The sequence below is a fragment of the Amia ocellicauda genome, unplaced genomic scaffold, assembly GCF_036373705.1.
Source record: "Amia ocellicauda isolate fAmiCal2 unplaced genomic scaffold, fAmiCal2.hap1 HAP1_SCAFFOLD_81, whole genome shotgun sequence".
NCBI lineage: Eukaryota > Metazoa > Chordata > Actinopteri > Amiiformes > Amiidae > Amia > Amia ocellicauda.
Window position 1 is genome coordinate 55001 of NW_027103007.1, and position 10000 is coordinate 65000.

The window sequence follows — 10000 nt, forward strand, 5'->3', positions numbered from 1 at the left end:
AGTCGGTCGGTCAGTGAGTGAGTGAGTGTGTGTGCTGAAGGGAAGCTCCAGCCCGGCGTCCGTCCCCACCGGGGAGGAGTAGGCCTGCTGACTGAGCGCTGGGAGCCGGGAGCCTTTCCTGCAGTCAGTCGGTCGGTCAGTGAGTGAGTGAGTGTGTGTGCTGAAGGGAAGCTCCAGCCCGGCGTCCGTCCCCACCGGGGAGGAGTAGGCCTGCTGACTGAGCGCTGGGAGCCGGGAGCCTTTCCTGCAGTCAGTCGGTCGGTCAGTGAGTGAGTGAGTGTGTGTGCTGAAGGGAAGCTCCAGCCCGGCGTCCGTCCCCACCGGGGAGGAGTAGGCCTGCTGACTGAGCGCTGGGAGCCGGGAGCCTTTCCTGCAGTCAGTCGGTCGGTCAGTGAGTGAGTGAGTGTGTGTGCTGAAGGGAAGCTCCAGCCCGGCGTCCGTCCCCACCGGGGAGGAGTAGGCCTGCTGACTGAGCGCTGGGAGCCGGGAGCCTTTCCTGCAGTCAGTCGGTCGGTCAGTGAGTGAGTGAGTGTGTGTGCTGAAGGGAAGCTCCAGCCCGGCGTCCGTCCCCACCGGGGAGGAGTAGGCCTGCTGACTGAGCGCTGGGAGCCGGGAGCCTTTCCTGCAGTCAGTCGGTCGGTCAGTGAGTGAGTGAGTGTGTGTGCTGAAGGGAAGCTCCAGCCCGGCGTCCGTCCCCACCGGGGAGGAGTAGGCCTGCTGACTGAGCGCTGGGAGCCGGGAGCCTTTCCTGCAGTCAGTCGGTCGGTCAGTGAGTGAGTGAGTGTGTGTGCTGAAGGGAAGCTCCAGCCCGGCGTCCGTCCCCACCGGGGAGGAGTAGGCCTGCTGACTGAGCGCTGGGAGCCGGGAGCCTTTCCTGCAGTCAGTCGGTCGGTCAGTGAGTGAGTGAGTGTGTGTGCTGAAGGGAAGCTCCAGCCCGGCGTCCGTCCCCACCGGGGAGGAGTAGGCCTGCTGACTGAGCGCTGGGAGCCGGGAGCCTTTCCTGCAGTCAGTCGGTCGGTCAGTGAGTGAGTGAGTGTGTGTGCTGAAGGGAAGCTCCAGCCCGGCGTCCGTCCCCACCGGGGAGTTGTGCCCGGGCCCGGGCCTCCTGCCGACGGACCGTGTGGCGCATTGTCCCGACTGCGGACTTTCTCCAGCAAAAAGGCGGAGGTGCAGTACCGCCATTTCGCCACACGAGGGACGGAATGGCACCCAACTGCCCCCTGGTGTCGAAAAAGCGCAAGGGCACCCGGGCCGGTCCGCCCCAGGCAGCGGCCGAGATGCAGCACCGGGGGCCCGGCCTGCCTGCCCTGGAGGTCAGCCTGCCAGCCCTGGAGGTCTGCCTTCCAGCCCTGGAGGACAGCCTGCCTGCCCTGGTAGCAGCACTGCCTGCCTTCCAGCCCTGGAGGTCTGCCTGTTAGCCCTGGAGGTCTGCTATCCAGCCCTGGTAGCAGCACTGCCTGCCCTGGAGGTCTGCCTGCCTGCCTTCCAGCCCTGGAGGTCTGCTATCCAGCCCTGGTAGCAGCACTGCCTGCCCTGGAGGTCAGCCTGCCAGCCCTGGAGGTCTGCCTGTTAGCCCTGGAGGTCTGCTATCCAGCCCTGGAGGTCAGCCTGTTAGCCCTGGAGGTCTGCCTGCCTGCCCTGGAGGTCTGTCTGCCTGCCTGTTAGCCCTGGAGGTCTGCCTGCCTGCCCTGGCAGCAGCACTGCCTGCCCTGGAGGTCTGCCTGCCTGCCCTGGCAGCAGCACTGCCTGCCCTGGAGGTCAGCCTGCCAGCCCTGGAGGTCTGCCTGTTAGCCCTGGAGGTCTGCTATCCAGCCCTGGAGGTCTGCCTGCCTGCCCTGGAGGTCTGCTATCCAGCCCTGGAGGTCTGCCTGCCTGCCCTGGAGGTCTGCTATCCAGCCCTGGAGGTCAGCCTGTTAGCCCTGGAGGTCTGTCTGCCTGCCTGTTAGCCCTGGAGGTCTGCCTGCCTGCCCTGGCAGCAGCACTGCCTGCCCTGGAGGTCTGCCTGCCTGCCCTGGCAGCAGCACTGCCTGCCCTGGAGGTCAGCCTGCCAGCCCTGGAGGTCTGCCTTCCAGCCCTGGAGGACAGCCTGCCTGCCCTGGTAGCAGCACTGCCTGCCTTCCAGCCCTGGAGGTCTGCCTGTTAGCCCTGGAGGTCTGCTATCCAGCCCTGGTAGCAGCACTGCCTGCCCTGGAGGTCTGCCTGCCTGCCATCCAGCCCTGGAGGTCTGCTATCCAGCCCTGGTAGCAGCACTGCCTGCCCTGGAGGTCTGCTATCCAGCCCTGGAGGACAGCCTGCCTGCCCTGGTAGCAGCACTGCCTGCCCTGGAGGTCTGCTATCCAGCCCTGGAGGACAGCCTGCCTGCCCTGGTAGCAGCACTGCCTGCCCTGGAGGTCTGCTATCCAGCCCTGGAGGACAGCCTGCCTGCCCTGGTAGCAGCACTGCCTGCCCTGGAGGTCAGCCTGTTAGCCCTGGAGGACAGCCTGCCTGCCCTGGTAGCAGCACTGCCTGCCTTCCAGCCCTGGAGGTCTGCCTGTTAGCCCTGGAGGTCTGCTATCCAGCCCTGGTAGCAGCACTGCCTGCCCTGGAGGTCTGCCTGCCTGCCTTCCAGCCCTGGAGGTCTGCTATCCATCCCTGGAGGTCTGCCTGCCTGCCATCCAGCCCTGGAGGTCTGCTATCCAGCCCTGGTAGCAGCACTGCCTGCCCTGGAGGTCTGCTATCCAGCCCTGGAGGACAGCCTGCCTGCCCTGGTAGCAGCACTGCCTGCCCTGGAGGTCAGCCTGTTAGCCCTGGAGGTCTGCTATCCAGCCCTGGTAGCAGCACTGCCTGCCCTGGAGGTCTGCCTGCCTGCCCTGGAGGTCTGCCTGCCTGCCCTGGAGGTCTGCCTGCCTGCCCTGGAGGTCTGCTATCCAGCCCTGGAGGTCTGCCTGCCTGCCCTGGAGGTCTGCTATCCAGCCCTGGAGGTCTGCCTGCCTGCCCTGGAGGTCTGCTATCCAGCCCTGGAGGTCTGCTATCCAGCCCTGGTAGCAGCACTGCCTGCCCTGGAGGTCTGCTATCCAGCCCTGGAGGTCTGCCTGCCTGCCCTGGCAGCAGCACTGCCTGCCCTGGAGGTCTGCTATCCAGCCCTGGAGGTCTGCCTGCCTGCCTGTTAGCCCTGGAGGTCTGCTATCCAGCCCTGGTAGCAGCACTGCCTGCCCTGGAGGTCAGCCTGCCAGCCCTGGAGGTCTGCCTGTTAGCCCTGGAGGTCTGCTATCCAGCCCTGGAGGTCAGCCTGTTAGCCCTGGAGGTCTGCCTGCCTGCCCTGGAGGTCTGTCTGCCTGCCTGTTAGCCCTGGAGGTCTGCCTGCCTGCCCTGGCAGCAGCACTGCCTGCCCTGGAGGTCTGCCTGCCTGCCCTGGCAGCAGCACTGCCTGCCCTGGAGGTCAGCCTGCCAGCCCTGGAGGTCTGCCTGTTAGCCCTGGAGGTCTGCTATCCAGCCCTGGAGGTCTGCCTGCCTGCCCTGGAGGTCTGCTATCCAGCCCTGGAGGTCTGCCTGCCTGCCCTGGAGGTCTGCTATCCAGCCCTGGAGGTCAGCCTGTTAGCCCTGGAGGTCTGTCTGCCTGCCTGTTAGCCCTGGAGGTCTGCCTGCCTGCCCTGGCAGCAGCACTGCCTGCCCTGGAGGTCTGCCTGCCTGCCCTGGCAGCAGCACTGCCTGCCCTGGAGGTCAGCCTGCCAGCCCTGGAGGTCTGCCTGTTAGCCCTGGAGGTCTGCTATCCAGCCCTGGAGGTCTGCCTGCCTGCCCTGGAGGTCTGCCTGCCTGCCCTGGAGGTCTGCTATCCAGCCCTGGAGGTCTGCCTGCCTGCCTGTTAGCCCTGGAGGTCTGCCTGCCTGCCCTGGCAGCAGCACTGCCTGCCCTGGAGGTCTGCCTGCCTGCCCTGGCAGCAGCACTGCCTGCCCTGGAGGTCAGCCTGCCAGCCCTGGAGGTCTGCCTGTTAGCCCTGGAGGTCTGCTATCCAGCCCTGGAGGTCTGCCTGCCTGCCCTGGAGGTCTGCTATCCAGCCCTGGAGGTCTGCCTGCCTGCCCTGGAGGTCTGCTATCCAGCCCTGGAGGTCTGCTATCCAGCCCTGGTAGCAGCACTGCCTGCCCTGGAGGTCTGCTATCCAGCCCTGGAGGTCTGCCTGCCTGCCCTGGCAGCAGCACTGCCTGCCCTGGAGGTCTGCTATCCAGCCCTGGAGGTCTGCCTGCCTGCCTGTTAGCCCTGGAGGTCTGCTATCCAGCCCTGGAGGTCTGCCTGCCTGCCCTGGAGGTCTGCCTTCCAGCCCTGGAGGTCTGCCTGCCTGCCTGTTAGCCCTGGAGGTCTGCCTGCCTGCCCTGGAGGTCTGCCTGCCTGCCCTGGAGGTCTGCCTGCCTGCCCTGGAGGTCTGCCTGCCTGCCCTGGAGGTCTGCTATCCAGCCCTGGAGGTCTGCCTGCCTGCCCTGGAGGTCTGCTATCCAGCCCTGGAGGTCTGCCTGCCTGCCCTGGAGGTCTGCTATCCAGCCCTGGAGGTCTGCTATCCAGCCCTGGTAGCAGCACTGCCTGCCCTGGAGGTCTGCTATCCAGCCCTGGAGGTCTGCCTGCCTGCCCTGGCAGCAGCACTGCCTGCCCTGGAGGTCTGCTATCCAGCCCTGGAGGTCTGCCTGCCTGCCTGTTAGCCCTGGAGGTCTGCTATCCAGCCCTGGTAGCAGCACTGCCTGCCCTGGAGGTCAGCCTGCCAGCCCTGGAGGTCTGCCTGTTAGCCCTGGAGGTCTGCTATCCAGCCCTGGAGGTCAGCCTGTTAGCCCTGGAGGTCTGCCTGCCTGCCCTGGAGGTCTGCCTGCCTGCCCTGGAGGTCTGCTATCCAGCCCTGGAGGTCTGCTATCCAGCCCTGGTAGCAGCACTGCCTGCCCTGGAGGTCTGCTATCCAGCCCTGGAGGTCTGCCTGCCTGCCCTGGCAGCAGCACTGCCTGCCCTGGAGGTCTGCTATCCAGCCCTGGAGGTCTGCCTGCCTGCCTGTTAGCCCTGGAGGTCTGCTATCCAGCCCTGGTAGCAGCACTGCCTGCCCTGGAGGTCAGCCTGCCAGCCCTGGAGGTCTGCCTGTTAGCCCTGGAGGTCTGCTATCCAGCCCTGGAGGTCAGCCTGTTAGCCCTGGAGGTCTGCCTGCCTGCCCTGGAGGTCTGCCTGCCTGCCCTGGAGGTCTGCTATCCAGCCCTGGAGGTCTGCCTGCCTGCCCTGGAGGTCTGCTATCCAGCCCTGGAGGTCTGCCTGCCTGCCCTGGAGGTCTGCCTGCCTGCCTGCCTGCCTGCCCTGGAGGTCAGCCTGCCTGCCCTGGAGGTCAGCCTTCCAGCCCTGGAGGTCTGCCTGCCTGCCTTCCAGCCCTGCCTGCCTGCCTGCCTGCCCTGGAGGTCAGCCTGCCTGCCTGCTGCTGCTAGGCCGCTGCCCCGAGCCGCCGACCCCATCGACAGGAACACGAGAGAGTTTACAAGCGAGAGGAGGCCACATATTCGACACCTTTCGTGCTCGTTTTAGGGTCCTCTCCAGTCTGTTTGGACGTGTGTTATTCTGAATCTGCTGCTTTAACTCAAGGGATTCTGTCGTGATTGATGCCTTGTACTTCGCTGTATGTTTGCACTGGTGTTGTAAGTCGCCCTCTGTAAGATCATCATTTATTATCTGCCAAGAAATAAAGATCATCATAATGTTCCCCAACTTTCAGCTTCTGGGGAGTTTGTTCCAGAGTGTGACGACTCTCTCTCTATCACCATCTCTCTCTCTATCTCCATCTCTCTATCACCATCTCTCTCTCTATCTCTCTATCACCATCTCTCTCTCTATCTCCATCTCTCTCTATCTCCATCTCTCTCTATCTCCATCTCTCTATCTCCACCTCTCTCTCCCTCTCCACCTCTCTCTCTCTATCTCTCCCTCTCTCTATCTCTCCCTCTCTCTCACTGTGTGTGTGTGTGTGTGTGTGTGTGTACAGCAGTGTCCCTAGACGAGAGAGAGATCCCTAGACGGGGAAATTACTTTCAAACTGCAGTACCGAAATGTGTCCGTTAGATGGCAGCATGCACCAAGGAATGAAGGAAAGTGCAAAACAAAATGAAAAGGCACATCGCCTGGGCGAAAAATAATCGTAACAAATCAACGGGGGCATTTCTCGGAAAACTAACACCGGGGCAGTGCTCAGGGGGGTCCCACCTCGTGGCCACCCGGTTTGGGGGGCCATCGGGGCCGGCTGAAGAATCGCCCATACTCTGCCATAGGCAGCCCACGGTCCATCCGATCAGAGCAATGCCGGGCGGCCGGCAACCTATGGATCATAACACATCAACGGAGGCATGATAAGAGCATCTTTTATTATCTGCCAAGAAATATAGACCATCACAATGTTCCCCAACTTTCAGCTTCTACCACATCGCTGGGGAGTTTATTCCACTGTGTGACTACTCTCTCTCTGTGTGTGTGTGTGTGTGTGTGTGTGTGTGTGTGTGTGTGTGTGTGTGTGTGTGTGTGTGTGTGTACAGCAGTGTCTCCGGTTTTCCTTTTGGAATGCCTTGAAGCCGGGGGGGCTTTGCACTCATGAGAACATAGGGTGTCCTTGCCCTCCTTTCGCAGCCCAGGGCATTGAGAGATCCCTAGACGGGGAAATTACTTTCAAACTGCAGTACCGAAATGTGTCCGTTAGATGGTAGCATGCACCAAGGAATGAAGGAAAGTGCAAAACAAAATGAAAAGGCACATCGCCTGGGCGAAAAATAATCGTAACAAATCAACGGGGGCATTTCTCCGAAAACTAACACCGGGGCAGTGCTCAGGGGGGTCCCACCTCGTGGCCACCCGGTTTGGGGGGCGATCGGGGCCGGTTCCGAAAATCGCTAAATCTCCCATAGCCAGCCCACGCTCCATCCGATAGAGCAATGCCGGGCGGCCGGCCGGCAACTACGGATCATAACAAATCAACGGGGGCATTTCTCCGAAAACTAACACCGGGGCAGTGCTCAGGGGGGTCCCACCTCGTGGCCACCCGGTTTGGGGGGCGATCGGGGCCGGTTCCGAAAATCGCTAAATCTCCCATAGCCAGCACACGCTCCATCCGATAGAGCAATGCCGGGCGGCCGGCCGGCAACTACGGATCATAACAAATCAACGGGGGCATTTCTCCGAAAACTAACACCGGGGCAGTGCTCAGGGGGGTCCCACCTCGTGGCCACCCGGTTTGGGGGGCGATCGGGGCCGGTTCCGAAAATCGCTAAATCTCCCATAGCCAGCCCACGCTCCATCCGATAGAGCAATGCCGGGCGGCCGGCCGGCAACTACGGATCATAACAAATCAACGGGGGCATTTCTCGGAAAACTAACACCGGGGCAGTGCTCAGGGGGGTCCCACCTCGTGGCCACCCGGTTTGGGGGGCCATCGGGGCCGGTTCCGAAAATCGCTAAATCTCCCATAGCCAGCCCACGCTCCATCCGATAGAGCAATGCCGGGCGGCCGGCCGGCAACTACGGATCATAACAAATCAACGGGGGCATTTCTCCAGAAACTAACACCGGGGCAGTGCTCAGGAGGCTCCCAGCTATCAGCCACCCTATCCCGGGACCGATGGGAGCACTTTAAAATTTTCGAGTCAGGGGACCAGACGGCCGAGTGAAAAACTTTGAAAAATATTCTATCTCCTCACTCCCATTGACTTTGCATTAGGGCGACCAGGCGGCCGGCGGAAAAAAAATCATAACAAATCAACGGGGGCATTTCTCCAGAAACTAACACCGGGGCTGTGCTCAGGGGGCTCCCAGCTATCAGCCACCCTACCCTGGGACCGATGGGAGCACTTTAAAATTTTCGAGTCAGGGGACCAGACGGCCGAGTGAAAAACTTTGAAAAATATTCTATCTCCTCACTCCCATTGACTTTGCATTAGGGCGACCAGGCGGCCGGCGGAAAAAAAATCATAACAAATCAACGGGGGCATTTCTCCAGAAACTAACACCGGGGCAGTGCTCAGGGGGCTCCCAGCTATCAGCCACCCTACCCTGGGACCGATGGGAGCACTTTAAAATTTTCGAGTCAGGGGACCAGACGGCCGAGTGAAAAACTTTGAAAAATATTCTATCTCCTCACTCCCATTGACTTTGCATTAGGGCGACCAGGCGGCCGGCGGAAAAAAAATCATAACAAATCAACGGGGGCATTTCTCCAGAAACTAACACCGGGGCTGTGCTCAGGGGGCTCCCAGCTATCAGCCACCCTACCCTGGGACCGATGGGAGCACTTTAAAATTTTCGAGTCAGGGGACCAGACGGCCGAGTGAAAAACTTTGAAAAATATTCTATCTCCTCACTCCCATTGACTTTGCATTAGGGCGACCAGGCGGCCGGCGGAAAAAAAATCATAACAAATCAACGGGGGCATTTCTCCAGAAACTAACACCGGGGCTGTGCTCAGGGGGCTCCCAGCTATCAGCCACCCTACCCTGGGACCGATGGGAGCACTTTAAAATTTTCGAGTCAGGGGACCAGACGGCCGAGTGAAAAACTTTGAAAAATATTCTATCTCCTCACTCCCATTGACTTTGCATTAGGGCGACCAGGCGGCCGGCGGAAAAAAAATCATAACAAATCAACGGGGGCATTTCTCCAGAAACTAACACCGGGGCAGTGCTCAGGGGGCTCCCAGCTATCAGCCACCCTACCCTGGGACCGATGGGAGCACTTTAAAATTTTCGAGTCAGGGGACCAGACGGCCGAGTGAAAAACTTTGAAAAATATTCTATCTCCTCACTCCCATTGACTTTGCATTAGGGCGACCAGGCGGCCGGCGGAAAAAAAATCATAACAAATCAACGGGGGCATTTCTCCAGAAACTAACACCGGGGCAGTGCTCAGGGGGCTCCCAGCTATCAGCCACCCTACCCTGGGACCGATGGGAGCACTTTAAAATTTTCGAGTCAGGGGACCAGACGGCCGAGTGAAAAACTTTGAAAAATATTCTATCTCCTCACTCCCATTGACTTTACATTAGGGCGACCAGGCGGCCGGCGGAAAAAAAATCATAACAAATCAACGGGGGCATTTCTCCAGAAACTAACACCGGGGCTGTGCTCAGGGGGCTCCCAGCTATCAGCCCCCCGGGTCTGGGGGCATTGTTTTTCTTTTTAATCATTTTGAGCATTTCCCCCAGTTTAGAGATGTGTGCCCCTAGACAACCCATTGAGAATAACTATGAAATGTTCTGAAGTTTTGATTTTCAAATGTCGGTGAAAATTGAAAAACGTCATATATTCTTCAAAGGAAGCATGGGGCGATGGTAGGGAGAGTCCCCGCAGCGTGCCTCGGCAGCGATGGGAGCGTTTTCGATGTCCCCGTCCCCCCCCATAGGGATAGAAGGGGAGTTAGGTGACCAGGCGTCCCGGGTCCCAAAAATCGAAAAATTAATATAGAATGCTTTTTAATCCATAAATAAAGTAGGGGGCAGTCCTGGTGAGAGTCCCAGCCACAGCCCCAGTGTGTTTTGGAGTCGTTTGTGGCCGGGTGAAAAACTTTGAAAAATTTTCTATCTCCTCACTCCCATTGACTTTGCATTAGGGCGACCAGGCGGCCGGCGGAAAAAAAATCATAACAAATCAACGGGGGCATTTCTCCGAAAACTAACACCGGGGCAGTGCTCAGGGGGCTCCCAGCTATCAGCCACCCTATCCCGGGACCGATGGGAGCACTTTAAAATTTTCGAGTTAGGGGACCAGGCGGCCGAGTGAAAAACTTTGAAAAATTTTCTATCTCCTCACTCCCATTGACTTTGCATTAGGGCGACCAGGCGGCCGGCGGAAAAAAAATCATAACAAATCAACGGAGGCATTTCTCCGAAAACTAACACCGGGGCAGTGCTCAGGGGGCTCCCAGCTATCAGCCACCCTATCCCGGGACCGATGGGAGCACTTTAAAATTTTCGAGTTAGGGGACCAGGCGGCCGAGTGAAAAACTTTGAAAAATTTTCTATCTCCTCACTCCC